This window comes from Dicentrarchus labrax, unplaced genomic scaffold (genome assembly GCF_905237075.1).
Source record: "Dicentrarchus labrax unplaced genomic scaffold, dlabrax2021, whole genome shotgun sequence".
Taxonomy (NCBI): Eukaryota; Metazoa; Chordata; class Actinopteri; family Moronidae; genus Dicentrarchus; species Dicentrarchus labrax.
The window spans coordinates 5,533,346-5,551,425 of NW_026136716.1; the positions used below are offsets into that span (position 1 = coordinate 5,533,346).

The 18,080-nt window shown below is 40.3% G+C and overlaps 1 long non-coding RNA gene across 3 annotated transcripts in view; it reads left to right on the top strand.

Moving 5' to 3' along the window:
- LOC127378538 (uncharacterized) overlaps window positions 1–18,080 on the top strand; it is a 184,572-nt gene that overhangs the window by 10,431 nt on the left and 156,061 nt on the right. For all 3 annotated transcript variants that reach the window (XR_007888069.1, XR_007888071.1, XR_007888070.1), the window contains exon 3: window positions 502–618. This is a non-coding gene — a long non-coding RNA (uncharacterized LOC127378538). The remainder of the gene's footprint in view (window positions 1–501; window positions 619–18,080) is intronic.

Genomic DNA, 18,080 nt, shown 5'->3' on the forward strand with positions numbered 1-18,080 from the left:
TAAGCAGTGTAGTTCTATGTAGGTGACTGGGTTCAACTACAACAGGAAACAGTTTGTCATCCTGGCTACTCTCTCCTGCACTTTCTCCCTCTCTTATTCTCTGTGGTCTTTGTACTTCAGGGTTCCCCTCAGTAATTACTATGCTGGGCGGCCCCAGCAACAACAACAGTCCACTGTGGCTTCGTGTCAAAGCAGGGAACTAACTCTACTGCTCAGTGGCATGCAAAGACAAAGACAGCCCTGTTGAATGAAGCGTTTACTTCTCTGCAAGTGTTTACTCAGTCGAATCTGGGAAAAAGTGCAACTAGAAGGCATTTTCTATATTTGTGATGATGGAGGACAATTAACCTCCTAAGCATTGTCTTCAAGTGAAGCAACCCTACGAACCCTACGAACCCTAACCCTTCATGTGCAACATTAATGTTATATCTCGAAAGAAAACATTCGCACAAACATCTAGATCTGTAACAGTGATTGTGTGACATTGTTCTGTCTTTCCAGGAACTCTGCAAGTCTTCCCTGGAAGGAGCAAACCCACTTATCATCAACCAACGCAGATGAAATAAGATTTAAAGAGCCTTTCTAAATGTGGCCAACAGGGCAAGATCCACTGTGCCAGTAAGTGATAACACATCACCCTAGGTCCTCAGGAACCATGCATCTCTAATTTTACACTCACACAGACTGATTTCAGTGTCTAATACAGCATTGAAAATGACAAATAGCATCCTTTTGGTTCTAAACTCTGATATTGTTCCCTTCACTCTCCAAAGGCTCACTTTTAGAGGAAATGTAGGATTTATGTTGCTACATTTTTAGGATTTATAATGACAATGCCATAGTTAAAGGCAATCATATAAAGCCAAAGTGTTTATTTCAGGTCACCAGTGGTACACATATTCAGGCACCTTTCACTTTTTTTTCAGTATCCTGTTTGTAGTTGTTGTGTAACTGGCCTTAAGGGTTAAGGTTGTGGAAAACCCTTCTCGTTCCTGGTCGTAGGTTGGCAAACTCGGTTAGAGGCCAACGGGGGATGAGAAAATAAGATTTAGTGGCCATTTGAGCCCGGGTGAACCCAGAAGAAATAAGATTTGAGTGTAATTTCTTGATATCAACCCCAGGGCCAAAGCAGATAACGGATCAAAGATCACAAGTAACAGGAAATATAGATTCACTGAGAAGGTGATGGAGGGGAGAGAGAAAGATGCCATTTGATGGTGCCCTGAGTGGATGGAAGACTGGTATAAGGTTAGACTGTGGCTGAAAGTTCACATGATAAGTGAATGTAGCTGTTTAAGTCCTGGCCCATGTTTCACTAGCCTATTTTTCTCTGTTCTGTGTTGCAAAATAAGCAAATGTTTCTTTCATCAATCTTTCCTTTGCAACAAAAGCTCAACTGTGTCACACATCAAACATATTTGCAAAAGAAATGTACTTTTTGACAATTTTTGCCAAGAATGTCTGGGACATCCTGCGGTCATCAAATACAAGGAAATAATAAAAATAAATAAATAAAAAAAACGTCCTCTCTCCTGAAAATCACCAAACCACACAGACAGATCTGGGCTGGTATCAGCTGCTTCAGCATTAAACTTCAACTTTGGCGTGCTCCAGTAGCTCACCGGGTCGATGTGTCGAGTCTTCACTGTGAAAGGCTTGGGTTAGAGTCCAGCTCCAGGGCCCTTTGCTGCATGTCATCCCCTCTTTCCCCCCTGCATTCCCGGTCTTTCTCAAATGTATAATAATCAGTATAATAATGGATTCTTTGGATAAATTGTGTCCGCTCCAATAAATATAGCTAATTATTTTGTCGGCATAAAGCACCATTTAGCCAAAGTGGCTGAGAGTTACATTACAATCATACAAATTTACATTAGGAACACAGTATATATGAAAGTTAAAGGTAATGATGGTGCATTATGCTTATGCACTGCAGTAAGCGAACACATTGTTTCTTTAGGTAATTGCTTTTTTTTTGCTGCTTGTGTGGGTGTAAATAGTTCTTCTCTGCCATTTACACAAAAGCACACACGCACTCTCACAAAGAGGAGTAATAGATATTTTCCTTGTTTGTGTCATTGTGTGCTCGGCCGGCTCTCTCGCTGCACGTTAAATACGAGCTTGTATCAAGATGGATGTGTGTTTATGAATAGAACGAATTATAGCAGTAGATTTATAGGCTAGGCAGCCTTTGGCAAAACAAGCACTGAGGGACCACACACACCCACACACATCTCAACCCTGGCCATTTCTCCTGTGTACAGAAAGATGCGGGGGGGGGGGGGGGGGGGACATGATCACACCTGAGGACTGACACGAAAAAAAGAGTAATTATTGGTGCTGTGATTGTGAAATATAGCTATGCACTGCGGGGAGAGGAAGGTAGGGGATGAAGGACAATAGAGTAAGAGATGGAGAAAAGAGTAAGTGGAAGAGGATGGAGGTCTGAAGAGGAAAAGAGTTCCAGAGATATGGGTACAGTCTCTCCTTTGGGCATACAGATATAAGCATTACCTTTGCTGCATTTGTGACACGAAGCTCCAGCACAGGAGAGGCAGGAGAGTATTAGTGATAAGTGTGCTCAACCAAAACCAGAGGTGTCACTTCAAATATGTCCACACTGGAGCAATTAGAAAAATCAGATTTCTTTTCAGACGGTGTGCTTCACTTCATGAGAGCTTCATTAAAATCTGAGGGCAGGCGAGATAGAAAAGGGGACATGGCTTTATTTTTGTCTTAATTCTGAAATATAGCCTCATTAATTCTTGTGTACAGCTTCAGGAGAGACAATGAAGGACGTCGAAATCATCGGCACAAAGAGGCACCGGAGGAGGAGAGGAAGATGTTTGCGAGAAGGAAAGAATGCAGAAAGAGGAGCAGGTGTAAATGTTTTTGGGGGCAGATTCACACCTCAAACAGGAGCTATTATTTATGTTATAATGATGATATAGAGCCCCCACCACAGGTTCATGCTCCACCAGCAGAGGCCGGGCTGCTGCAGCTTCTTTAATCCACATCGTTAATGCCAGGAAATAATTCCCGGAAGATGTTTTTTTAAATTTTTGATGTAAAAGTGGTACTAAAACTCCTCTACACCGTTTAATGTAGGTAATTTAGACATGACGGTCCTTTTCAGTACTGTCAGCACTTTACCCTCCCTGTTTAAATAAACATGATTTCTACAGTGTTCATATGTTATTCTAATGAGCAGACTCAGTCGACCACACTGAAATATACGGTCTAACTGTAGATATTTCCCATAAGGCATAGCTAACCATGCATTATTAGTCTCTGTATGTCAATCTGTGGTGAGCATCGGGTGCCTGTAGTAACTAGGCCTTTTTTTGTGGCTTTCTTCGTTTGCTTTTACTCTTGTGATATACTTTGAATACATTTTTATTCAGCACAGTGATTTAGTTGTATTTTACTTTTTAAAGGTCCTGAGTGTAACATTCAGGAGGATCTATTGGCAGGAATACAATATGATATTCATAGGTATGTTTTCATTAGTGTATGATCACCTGAAAATAAGAATTGTTGTGTTTGTTACCTTAGAATGAGCCTTTCTTATCTACAGAGGGAATGGGTCTACAGTAGCCCAGAACAGACAAACCAAACATTGGCTTAAGATAAAGGGGAAAGGGAGAGTGAGGCAAGCTAGTTACAATCTGCCACAAAATGCTTGTTTCTGATTGGTTAAATCGTATATCCAGACACCTTAAACATACACAATACTTACAATATATAATAAAAAGATTTAGCAAATACCAAGTTGTACCTGTTTAAATTGTTTTGCTGGTCCAAATATATTTAATTCCCTATCACAGATGCACAAATAAGTTTCTGCATAAAGAAAACAATCGGTTATCAATGTGTTGTACGTGATACTACAGTGCATAACCTTCATTTCCTACATTCAGCCTGACATACTTGACAATTGAGAAAAGGATAAATAATAAATAAATCTGTGTAGCTCTCAACATTTGTCTGAATGACTCAAGTTTGTAATGATGACCCCACAAAACTGGAGCTGCATGTGGAGACCTTCCTACAGTACATGGCTGCAGTTTGCAGCTATCACACCTTTTTATCTTTTAATACCTGAAACCAATAATCATCTTAGTACTATTGCCATAGCATGACAGAAATAGGGCATTTATTACAGTACTGGAAACAGAGAAAAAAGCCGCACATCAAAAGAGACTGGGGGAGAGAAGAGAAAAAGAGGGCAGGAGAAGATGTATTATTCTGGTTTGTAATGAGGTGCACGTTTGGTTTGGTTGCTCTGTGCACAAGCGTTGCTGCTGCTGCTTTGTGATTATGGAAAGAGTATGACATATCTCTAATCTTTAGCTAATGAAAGTGTGCATGCGTGTTTCCATTATCTTAACACTTCCTAAAAATGGCAGAAATCATGACTTGTCAGACTGTCAGAGGTGGCAAAAGCATATGTGTGTGAGAGAGAGAGGGAGACAGTGAGGGGCTCACTGAGGATCTTTCATTTGCTTACTGTTTAGTCTGTTTGGTAATTATCATATCCACCATCTGTTATAGAGCATGTGATAAGTAGGAGAAGGAGCAGTGCTGCCAAGAGGAGATGGAGGGAGAGAGAGAAAGTACAATGGAGAGCCATCCAGAGGGGGAAGGGAGGAACGGATGACGGGAAAAGAGAGGAAAGCTTTTCAGTGTGGTAGCGTGTGTGTCGCACCTGTGTTTGTTTATGTATGAGCGCGGCGGTTTTCATGCATGTGTCGCTGCATACATTAATGCATGAGTGTGTTTGTGTGTGCAGCGTGGTGGGTGAGTGGGTGTGGTGGGTACAGCAAGGGCTATTAATAGCAGCTGCCTCACCTAGCTGGTAGCAGCATGTTTACGAGGAAACCGAGCGGCATCATGGGAGTCCCAGCAGACAGAGCCCTGCCTCACAACATTATGTCACAACTCACCCCACCTCTCTCCCGCTGTCTTCCTCTACTCCTCCTCAGTCTGTGCAAAATTCAATTTGAATAGGCTTCCAAACCTTCCCCTCAAATAGTTCAAGTCTCTCTGCAGTCAGTGGCACAACAACTCGAGTGCTTCCTGCCGAATGGAGACATCATGCCACCATTCGAAAAAGCAGACGAGTCGCTTGAGAAAATGAGCTGTCATTCATAGACTTGTTACCATGGTGTGAAGAATTACAAAGATTTTTATTGTTTGGAGGGGGATAGGATTAGTGTTTGGTGAATTAATTCATCCACAGTGTAGCTTCAGAGTCGAGGAACAGCAAAAGCGTGATCACCTTGTGCCAGAACGGTTCATGGCTTATGATTTTAAACAAAGCATACTGTAAGTATTAAGTTAAATGAAACACATTGTGATGGACTGAAGAGAGAAAACAACAGTGAGTGGGCTCCAGCAACCAAAAGACATGGACTTGCAGTAGCAGGCCAAAATAAAGAGTAAATCTATAAACAGAGGTGCTGGCAGATTGCATGATGAGAAAAGAGTCAACTATACAAGTTGGAGAGGAACCAGAAAATTACTGGCCATCTTTCTTGCCCACCTACAGAACCATGTGGCAAATCTATCTAGAAAATCACAAGATTTGAAAGATGATGATGAAGAAATTGAAAGATGAAATAGTAAAATCAACAAAATGCTGGATCCTCCTGGTGGGACTACTAAATAGGGACTGGGGATCTAGAGAAAACTCAAATTAAACAACTGAGTGTGCTATACAACATGGCCAGGCCTGCCTTCCCCAATGCTGCCATCTGTTTCCCTGCGTTTCATTGGAGTTATCACAGGAGCAGAAGGCAAACTTGGCAGTCTGCAACCACTTTGTGATTAACGGTTAACAGTTCCTACCTGAAATTTAGGACAGGTTCAGCACCAAAAAGCACAGCTTCCATTGCGGTCACCTGCAACGTCACAGTACTTTTTATTGGATGGTGTTAAAACAACAATAGAGGTGATAGAACAATGAGGAGAGAACACTGAACTTGTATGATTGTTTAAAAAGGAAATAATCGGCCCAAAATGTACACAAACGTCCTGCCGTTATTGTGTTCACTGTTGGGGTTCATTGTACAGTTTATCAGTTGTTCTGTACTGTTAATGTTACTCCATGAATATAATATGTAATATCCATAAAATATGTCACTTAATCAGTTTACTCAATGATAGAAAAGTGGTCCCTAAGCAAAAAGGTTGGGAACTACTGGTGTAAACTACTGAAAATGAATTTACTGTAAGCTCAAAACCTAATCAGGGGACCAGGGAAGAGATTTGGGGAATGATAACGCTGAAAGCCATTTTGATTAGATATCCTGACGACTGATAATGTGTGGACTCGCTCTGTCCTTCCTCATACCAACTTACTGTACACGAGTGAATGGGAGTAAAAGATCTTTGCCAAATATAAATGAAAAATGTTGCTTAATTTGGACATTTCATCGGTCTATCACCACCTTCCATCACTTCAGCCCCAGCACAACAATAAATTCAGTAAAGATTTCAACTTCATTCAGTCCCAACACACATTACTGTAAGATATCTGCTCAGAGGACATATAAGAACCTAATGGGGCAACTGGTAAGAGTCAAGTTTTGCGGAGGATCGGTGGAGCCTTCAGACCCAACTGGGAGCATTTAAAGAGTCAGTTTCATCTCCAAATCTGATCGTGAAGCAGCCTGTCCTTTTGTCTGGCTGGAGAAGCAGACCTTACAATTAGACTTAACATTTATACAGCACTGGGATGAGACACACATCACATGGACCAGTGCACAGAGAGACATTGCTGCTAGAGACCTCAATGTAGAAAAATGAATATAGCAAAGGTATATTCAAAAGCATCCTGGTTCTTGCTTGTGTGTGTTTGTTTTGTAGAATTTTGTCTTTGCAACAGATATATAGCTTAACATATCTATTGTGTTTTCCCCTGCTTGTTCATTTTAGCAGTCTACTTCGTTTAGATATTTAGGAGTATGGTGGACAGTCTTACATTGTCTTTTTAATGTTTTTAAAATAGTTGGTGATGGTTTAGTGAGGTTTTGTTCTTGTGCCTGTGCAAAGTATTACTTACACCACTTATCTCTCATGTTTTTTGTAAATATGCTTTTTCCTCGTCCATTATCTGGCTGCGTAATTAAATTACTACATTGGTTGAAGTGGACTAGATTCATACAACTAAACATGGTTGGAAAGGAAAATCGGACTGTCTTTCCTTTTTTAAAGGTTTGTTTATGGTATTACTGACACTAATTGGGACTGATGACTATTTTTAGTTACTGAAAAGCAGTTTCATTCAAAGGGGATGGAAATGGATTGAATACAGAATGAATGAGGCCCCTTTGAAGCTGCTTCAAACAGCCTTAAGAGTGGACACAATACTTAAAAGCTATGATGAAGGGGCGGCCCCTCTTATTGATTTGCAGGAAAGGGACCGATTGAACGTGCTGACAGACACACAGCTGGACAAATTGATCTAATCAGCAAAATGAATTAATTAAAATTAAAACCACATTAATCAGTGTTGCTGACGTTGTGAAAAAAACTAACGGAAGAAACTTTTGTAAAAGGAGGGCAAGTGTGTCTAACATTGTGCATCTGCAGATGAAATGGCATATTGATTAAAACGGGTCTGTCTGTATGCATATTGACAAATGGTTTGTTTTTTAATGAATAAGAGTGAGTGAATTGAAAGTAGTTGGACTGGTGTGTGCGTGCGTGCGTGCCTGCGTGTGTGTGCGTGTGTGTGTGTCAGTTTGTATTACAGAGGACATAAACAGCCGTGGGCTCAGCAGGATGTAAGCATGGGTAAAGCGTGAGGTTTATTTATAGGCATATATAGTTAAGGTCAATATTGAACAAAAGCACCTTTTTTAAGTTGTTGTTTTTTTATGATTTCACATCAGTGGGGTCTAACCAAGTACATCTCATCAAGCACCGTTCCTGTTAAACTACTAGTATTTTCATTTTATGCCTCTTTTTACTTTTACTCCACTTTGCTGCTTGACAAATTAAAAATGTTCATACAGAAAATATGACTAAATGTGATGCATATTTATAGATTAAACTACCCAACAGTGGATGAAATACCTAATTGAAGTGCCGGTGCATATGTGGCATCAAGTGGTGAAGTTGCTGATTGCAACTAACTGAACACCCCTTGTGACAAGTGTAGAAAGTACGGTGGCTGCTGATAATAGAAGTACAAGATTATCTAACCACCGCACATCCTCACTAGGGACGGTAATCCAAAACTGGTTCCAGTTGAGAACTGGTTCCAAATTGCTAGATCCATCAGAATCTTATAATCTTATCTTATTGAACTACAGACTCCACAAGAAATATTATGGTTTTACTTTCTTTTGGCATCCTGAAACCCCTGTCAGTGCAAACTCTCCTGAAACCCAAACAACCGTCCAGTTGTTGTACCTCAATTGTGTTATATAACATTCAGCACACTGTTTGGATTCTTTTACTCAGTGCGAGTAATATATTTTCTTGCTGTGTAAAACCCCCAAATTGGCTGAGCATCGTTGCATCATCACACCGACGCTGTATTTTCTACTCAGTCTAACGTCCTGCCAAGCACACGGCAGCAAAATCAGTCTGAAGCTACTTCTCGCCAATGCAGAGCCCAGCGGTAGCCAGACACACACACACACACACACACACACACACACACACATACTGGCAGAGGGGTCCTCTTGAAGCTGCCGATGCATCTTTATTCTTTTTTCTCTCTGTACCAGATTCATGAATAATAAATAACAACGGATGGCGAGATATGAGAGAGAGAGAGAGAGAGAGAGAGAGAGAGAGAGAGAGAGAGAGAGAGAGAGAGAGAGAGAGAGAGAGAGAGAGAGAGAGAGAGAGAGAGAGAGAGAGAGAGAGAGAGAGAGAGAGAGAGAGAGAGAGAACCATTAAGATTGCCAGTGACACTATGGAAAACCAGACCACTGGGGAAAGGAGAGGCGGTGCGATTAAGCCAAAGAGATAGAGGTAGAGGCGAGGCGTGAAAACAAGAGCAAGACAAGGAATATGTTCTAGGGAGAGAAAAAAAAGAGTGGCAGAGTAAGAGAGAAATGAAAGTGCATGGGAGAGGGGGATGGGGGCGGACAGGAAGATGGAGAAGTATTAGGGGAGAGATGGGGAAGAGGGGGAGGAGAAGAAGACGAATCAATGTAGGATGAGCGTCGCTTCTGTGCAAGAAAGCAAAATCGTTTGGCTGATTCCTCACTCAGAGTCTGATGTAATGACGAGCAGAGTCTCGTTCCATAATTGCCCTGAAATTGAGAAAGAATAGCTGCTTAAAAATTAAAACCCTTTTCCTCATTTTGTAGCCGAAGCACTTTCTTTCTGGCACCTCGTCCGATCATGCCTCTCTATCTTCTCTCTGTCATTTTTTCTCCTCATTCTCTCCATTATTACCTCATCCAATATAAAACAGGAGGAGGAAGCAGAAACATTAAGTGCCACATAGCGTATTTAGCGCTCACTCTAATGGTCGGTAATGGAATCTCTCGCACGCACGCGAACAGTGCTTTGACTTCTCCATTATGGACAGTGAGATTGGATGGGAAAATGAGAGGTGAAACAACATCATTATCAGTGTACAGAAGTACAGTTGAGAAGACAGGAGTGCTTGAAGGAATGAATAAAGATAGTGAGGAAGTAGGAGAGAAAGGCTGCAAAGGTACTGGATGGAGGAAAGGGGAGAGGAAGAATAGACGGTGGTGCCTGACATGGGCTTGACAGCAGATTTTAAGGAAATTATCAATCCAAAATTACAATAAGTAACAAACAAACTTAGGAGATAGGCAGGGGTCTTAAATTGAGATGTCTGGATAGAATTAACGGAGTAGTCAGGCTGGTGGATGGACAACGACATAAGGCTGTTTTTATTTTGAAGGATTTCAAAGCTTTTCTCAGTTAACATCAGATCGTCACAAAATAGATAATTAGACATGCAATTTATAAATCAGATCCCTTGAATCATAGCTATCTTTAATCTTTAACACCATTAGGACTGCACACTGCATCTCAGTCTATCTTCAAACAAACAACACAAGAAAGGATGCCAGAAACACACACACAAAACTACACCTATACGCCACACACAGGTTTTTGGAGAAGCATGAAAGAGTCTCACTCTGATTAAGTTAATTAATTCCCTCGTGATGTGGAGCTGAGGCAGACAGAAACTCGTAACAAACCCAGAAAACAGATCATCCTCAACACACACTCATTCTCATCCTTTCATCTTCCTTTGTCAGCCAGGAAGCCAGTGATGTGAATTCAGCAACCCGGTCCTATGAATCCATTTTTTTTTTTTTTTTTACCACAACTTTAGTGATTTAGTATCAACTTCCTGAAAGTGAAAAGCCTACAGAGAGAGTGAGATGTCATTTTCAAGAGGGGAGAAATTCAAGTGTAGGAAATTATTCTGTCCTCCTCTTCCTCCTCTGTTGTTGTTAGTTTTTTTTTTTTTTAATTACCATAATAAACGTAACGCCCACACACAAAATCAATTCATAATTTACAACTGCTGGGTTGGCTGCATGTGGATGAGCAGTATAAATGGAAAACAGAGAGCATATTATTATTCCAGAGAGATGAGCGAAAGGAGCCACAGTTGGATGTTTTTTGCTGTTCGAAGGTTACACGGTACAACATTTAGCAAATATAGCACTATTTTACATAATACCATTTGGATCATTGTATAAATAGTGGATTTTGCAGAACGGTTATTTTTATTTGTCGGCTTTATTTCCCCAAAACATATCAAAGATTTGGATCTGATGCAGCTTCCTAAAGTAGAAAAGGAGACGAGCATCATAACAAACAACCTTTTTCCAGACGTGATCATAGATTAATGGATGCTTCTTTAGCTCCTTTTGACAGCTATGAGGACATAGTAAGTCAACAACCTGTAGGGGTGAACTGCAAAATAGAAGTTTCATTTACAATTTTAGTTGACTTTTTTTAATCAATGTCATTACCACTTCCTCCAATTATAAAAAAAAATATCTAACAAAATAAAACATATAATTATAATAATAATACAATAATAATAAAGGATAATGGGCATTTTCTCTCTTGTCCCATTGGTGCTGTTAGTACTGATGATGTTTAAACTCTATTGTTACTCATGTTGTCACTTTGTTTTCTCTTTCACTGTACTTATAGAAGGTGCGTTTTTTAAGAATATTCAGAATTTTCTTTCGTTACTTTCTCCACCTGCCCTGTGGCTGATTTCTGTCTGATTTTTGGTCACTATGTCAACTGGCAGCACCCTGAACGTGTCAATGATTTATTGATGTTAAAAACTGACTGGAGGCAATGTGTTATTGAAGAGGAGTGGTCCTGAATCTTCTCGGGTCCAGATAAGCAGCGCTGACAGTGTCTCCCTTCAACGCGATGATATGAAAGATGTATGTTTTGTCGTAGTATAGCCTCTCCCTCATTCTCTGTTGCATACATGCAGTTGTAAATTGTGTATGTACTTCCACATGCGTCTGTGTTCCTGCTGCTGAATGAAGAGAAAGTGCCTTTGTTTCCCTAGCAGAGGAATTCTCTGGATGCATGTGGGTTGCATTATAGATGCATGAGAAGTCTAATGGAAAGCGAAGGATGCATGCATAACGTATGGAATGTGTGTGTGTATCCCTCCTACTGATGCATTTTTGCATGAGTGCTACACATACAGTGAATGTAGAGCGCTGGCTTAGCTATTTCCCAGAGAGAGAGAACGATGTGTGTGTGTGTGTGTGTGTGTGTGTGTGTGTGTGTGTGTGTGTGTGTGTGTGTGTGTGTGTGTGTGTGTGTGTGTGTGTGTGTGTGTGTGTGTGTGTGTGTGTGTGTGTAGAGCTGATCAATATGCAACAATGTAGCTTTTTCGCCAGGTTTGCAGTTTGAGTTGGCAGAAAGAGGCGACCTGCCGATGTGGTACGGCTGATCTGATAGCATTCTGAACCAGAAACCTGCTCAGATACAGATATCATGTATAAATGTGGTAATATGCATACATACACACATACCACTGTACAACAGAGACCGTTCTAATAGAAGTTTTGACACAAGTGTAACTAATACCATTAACAACTGCCTAATGGCATCATTAAAGGGGCATACATGAAGTTCAGTTTGCATGTCATGGTTAGTATTGATGTCATCTGTGGCTTTGGAGGAAGGTTTCCAGAATCTGGGGAAATGATCCTCATGATCACAGCTTCTGCCACTTGGGCTTAAAACTTAAAGCTTGTAAAAGAAAGCATCCATTACAAACTGAAGTTGAGGTGGAAATTGTTTTCTGTCGCATAGATTCTGACCATTATTTTTTTGCCTCTGCCTCTCGTGAGTCCTTCAACTTGGAACTATGGAAGTGCTATACTAAATCTCTAGAGTATCCCTCTAAGGTTACAGCTGGTGGGTCAAAATGTCTTCTGGAAGATTGCTTATTTAATACCTTCAAAGAGTCACTAATGCTGCTTTCACTTCTACAGCTTCTACTGCTACAATTACTACTACTAATCCTAATAATAATGAATACAAATCTCTTTATTTAGCTTACAATCTTCCTGCTTCCCAGAATTTTAAGTGGAAATTAAGTTCTCATTATCTGTGTCAATGTTTACAGAATTAAACTATAGTTTTAAAAGTCTTCATGTATAAATTAGGTGAACATGAACCTATTGTTTGTTTTAGTGGTTCCAATCTCCATGTGTGAACACACAAAGAAACAGTGCCACTTCAACACGTGTGACCATCTTCACTGTTTATTGAGCTGTTTCATTGAGGAAGGGCACTGCAAAGTACCACAGCAATGAGTGGTTCACCAAAATTCACCAAATTGATGCCAAAATGGAAATAAAATCTACCTCATTGATTATCACTTTAACTTATACATTAAAGTCCCTCTGAGGGAACTTTCTGCTGAGTTCTTTAAAAGGAGCTGAGCAAGCAGTACCATAAAGTATTGACGGACTACAGCTATTAATCGCAAGAGACGCAATAAAACTACAACATCCATCAAGACATGGGCTGCTAAACGGCAGTATTCAGCAGTTCGGACTGGTGGATTGATGGTCTGTATCTGCATAAAGGATAGAGAAAGATCCTTCACTTTTACATCATGGTTAACAAACACAGCAAATAGTGTTCATTATTTGTTGTGGAGACGTTGATACAAACATGCACGAGTACATTAAGAGACACAAACCCGCTGCAGTAACCGTCTCATCCGCAGTTTGGGAGCTGGAAATGGATCTCTCCCATTTTCATCTCTCTCTCTCTCTGCAGCAACTCATAATGTGTACATTCACCATGTCACCATCACTCTTTCATTTGCTCAAACCCACACGTTTTCACTCACTCTCTCTTCCTCTTTACTGCAGGGTATTATGTCGTATGGGTGTGTCTTTCCCTGCGTCTGTCTGCAGCGGAGGCAGATTTCCTGGGAGGCTTACAGATGCAGAGACAGACTGGGGAGTAGTGCAGTGCAGTAGCTGTTAGGCGATGGTCCATTCGAGTTTTATGGGGATTTAAATGAGGGATGCTCTCAGCAACAGGCAGTGTATTGAGACGTAATGAAAAATGCGTCGTAACATTGAGGCAGAAGGAAAATTCTTAAAATCTGTGTCCCATTAAAGATGAACTTACAATCTTTAAGATTTTGTGTCTAAGTTTGGTTTTATGCCTTGTTCCGTAGATGTCTGCTGCCTTTAGATAAACAAATCATCTGTCCCTAAGAAAACAGCTCCTGGAGACAAAGCTGAGTAACTATGGGTCTAATATCTTCATTTACAGTGTTTTGTTTTATTGAAATAGAACAGAAAGCCTAATAAGTGCAGGATTTGTTAGCTTAGAATGTTTCTATGTTATACAGGCAGTAGGAGATACATGCTATGATACAGCAGGACTGCACTGGAAATGTAACCAACCATTGTTATAGCAGTAGGTTATACCCAGGGTTTCCCGCAGCATATTACAGTGATGGCGCCCCGCCTTGCCTCGAATAAAGAGCGTGTGTATTAACATGATTAGGCTTCAATGAAAATGAGCAACCTACATCACTCAGCAAGGACTGAGTCTTTATTAAGTGAGGCGATTGTTCAACCAGTCATTTAAAATCTACACTGAAAAAAATTAGCATCAAGATTTGTCAGGTTCAGCTCAGCAGGTAATTGATTAATCACATTGTGCTTCTGCTTTGTAATTAATGAGAGCGGCTCGTTGTTAATTGGAAAAGAAAATGGAAACAGTTAGTTTGGCACACGTTTTACCTAATAGTCTGCATTCAGTTGAAGTTACTTTAAAGTGAGTAATGGCCAGCTGCACGGTATTGTGTTACCCTGTTATTAAATTATAGTTTAACTGTAAAACTTAAACTCATTATATTCTAAATGTTTAAGTTCTAGTACATCAGTGCTTGAAGGGAAAGCTAGAACAAGACAGTAAAAGAGAGGCTGCGGGTATGTGCAGTACGGTATGTGTGAACGTGTGTGGGTGTGTCGCCGAGGTCAGACTATCACTGACAGCACGGGGAAGAGTAGGAGGAACGGCAGAGCGATGAAGGAGAGGAGTGGTTGATTAGAAAAAGAAGAAAAGTCCATCATCAGCAGGAAAACTCCTAGACTGTCGATTACTCTGTTGCTGCAGTGTGTGTGTGTGTGTGTGTGTGTGTGTGTGTGTAGTGGTGCAGTGGGAAGCCCTGCCCAAACAGAGCTGTCTAGCTGTCTGGTCGGGGAAGTTTCCTTCCAAATGTAATCCATTTATTGATGTCTAATGTCCTGCTGTAAATGAGTTTCTTTTCAAAGCAAGTCACTGCAAACACTCACTCTTACTAAATGTTTGCTGGCATGAATGCGGAGAACATTACGGGCTCCCATTAAAGTTAGGAGATTAGTTTACCAAGAAGTTCTGTTTTCAAGGCGTTCATTGCAGGGGACAGGTGTATATTTCTTCATCCACAAAGGAGAAGTTGTGTTGTTTTTTAAGAGTGTAATGTCCTTTTAACATAATCCTCAGGTCGGTGTAAAATTGACCCATGACAATTTATTTTCCCATTGGACTAATTGTTGTATTAAGAGAGCTTCCTAAGTCTGAATGCAAAACATAAAGTTTTTGTTTTTGCTGAGTAGAAAGTTGAGTACCTTTTCACACTATCTTGAGAAATGGGCTTGTCACACTTGTATCAAACAACCCCTTTAATTCACACTGGGAGACACACACAACTCAACCTATAACACGGCTGCTGGTGTCTTTCAGCTTCACCCCCTTCTTTCCTCCTCTTTCTCTTCTTTTCAGCATTGTCTCTTGTGTAACAAGGAGGCAAAGATATTTAGAAAGATAATGCTGCTTTGCTGCAAGGGATGTTTCCGTCTTTCAGGCTGCTTCAGTCGGAGCAGATTGATGAAATCATAAATTAGAGCTCCGCCTCGCCCTGTCTGGCTTTATAGCCGCAGTAAAACAGAGAGCAGCCAGTGTTGAGGCACCGAGAAAAAAGCTGTGAATCTTGACCAACGTTGCGTTACATGAGACAAAACCTTGAGGTAGTTGGAGGGAAACTAAAGCAGACCATCTCTGTGTGCAACACAGAATCAAATGCAAATCAATAACCTACATATATGTAATTACTGGCATTAATGCTTCGCTGCCAACATTCGTAATGTATCAGTTATATGCTGCACGTTCCTGTGCCTTCACCCTTTTCCATCTCTTCAAGCTGCATTCTCTAACCACCTAAACATCTAACTAACCCTGTGGCATGATGGGACAGGTGGCTTGCCATAAGACACATAGTTAAAACTATTAAATGTACAAATGATTAAGATGGATAACTCTAAAGAACCAGTCACATTCATCAGATTCATCTCGTCAGTTATTAATTCAATATTTTCTTGTGTGTGACAGATTGTTGGTTTTATTCTGTACTTGAGATTGACTGTATTTATATATTAAATATGGAGAAATGCCATATTTCCATCATGTTTTCCACAACTGTTTGAGGTTTGACTGGCGCTCTTATGTCATCTGTTTATCTCGATTCACCCAGTAGAGATGCAATTCTCATAATCAATTAATCACTTCAAGCTAAAATATCAAACATTTGCTGGTTCAGGCTTCTTAAATGTAAAGATTTGCTTCTTTTCTTTGTCCCTTTGGTTGAGTATTTTGGTGTTGGACTGTTGGTTGGACAAAAGAAACAATTTGAAGATGTCACTTTGGAAATTGGTGAAAATAATTGGCAGGAAAATCAATAATGCAAATAACTGTCAGTTGCATTATTAGCACCCAATTACTAATATTCACATAACAGTAGTGGGTAAAAATGCACAGTAAGCATTTTCTTTTGCTGATTTTTCTGGAACGTTTTGCTGCCTCATCTTTGGTTGAATTTCACTCACTAGGCTTTGTGGTTTATGAAATGTCCATAAATTCTTCTATTAGGGGGAAGTTGAAGAAGCTCGCCTGCATACAGTGACCTCATCTTCAATGCTACTTTCATTGAATGTCCAACTTTCAAAGCAAGATATGTAGTAAAGAGAGCTGCTCTTCATTTGACTTAATTACCCATTTATTTTTTATTTATAAGTAGCAGTCTGTTCAGAAATTCACAGATTAGGGGGGTCTCTTTTACTTTATGTAACACAGTATCAATCACTACCTGCATTAGCACTGCACGGAACAAGAGATAAAGCTGTTATTTTAATAGTTGCCCTCTCTATAAAATACTAGGTGACATTTGTAGGGAGACATATTGTCAAAGCTGCTTCTTTTTCATTGTGTGAATTCTTTAGATGTCATGCCATTTTACCTTTTAGTTTAGTTTTTTACCCACAATAATGTCACTGAAATGTTGCTGACATTATCAGTAACATTGATCCTCACTGTCAGGGTCTTTGTCACTGGCACCGTTACAGTATTTTTATAGAACAAACTATGACTGTCTTACAGTTAATGGCAGTTTTTGGCTTTCACTGTGAGAAATGAGTTCATTGTTGAGGAACCAACTTGACCGCAAACGCTCACCATCCAAAACAAGCCTGGATTCTGATTCTGAGGCTGTTTTATCAATATGGTTACCATATTCATTATGCTGCCATAAATGAGCATTTTGACTGTAGGACTCCAGTGTTAGAAAAAGCGGGAGTTTTTGTTATTGTTCATCTTTTGTCTTTTACATTTATTTCATTTATCTTGCTTGTCACATCCTTCACATTTCCCCTTTCTCTCTCTCTCTGGTCCTCTTTCATCTTTCTTTCTGTAGTGCAGTGTAACGCCCCTGGTGTATCCTGCACAGCTCGCAGCCTCTCAGGCTATATTGACCATTAAAGTTTAATTATTAATAGACAGAGGAGGTCTGATCCTGCTGCTCTTAACCCACGGCTACACACACACACACACACACACACACAAAACTGAGTCCTTAGAAGAGACCATTATACCTGACCCCATGGGGAAATTAGCAATAGCATGGCTGTCTTTTTGTTTAGTTACAGCTTTGTTTCCTCATATTTTCCACTTATTCTATATTTATTAGTTTTGAAAGATTAGTGAATAAGACTAGAGGCTGAAACACACACACAGTGGAGTCTAAAACACTCTTTAGATCCTAGTGTGATATCTTTGAAGCTTAATGTTGAGGTTTAACAGGGTTAACGTTGACAGCAGGGGTGCCACTTAGATCTGAAACAAGTGCAGAAAGACTGTACAGTGAATTGATTTTGAGGAGTATGATGCTCGCCTCATGTTGTCATTACTGTGTGTTTGAACTCTGACCTCTTGTCACATGGTCTTGAACAACAGTCTCTCTCTCTCCCTCACATGGTTGTGAACAATAGGACTTCTTTCTCAGATTCCTGCAGTCTAATCGCGTTATGCAATCTCCCACAGACCACAGTTGGTTAGACACCCCCCAACACTCAACTCACACACACACACACACACACACACACACACACACACACACACACTCACTCTCTCTCCTCACTTTGTCTCTTTCTCACACTCTCTCTAAAACCGAAGACTGACTAGGGAAACGTGAGGGAAATACAAAGTGTGTGTGTGTGTGTGTGTGTGTGTGTGTG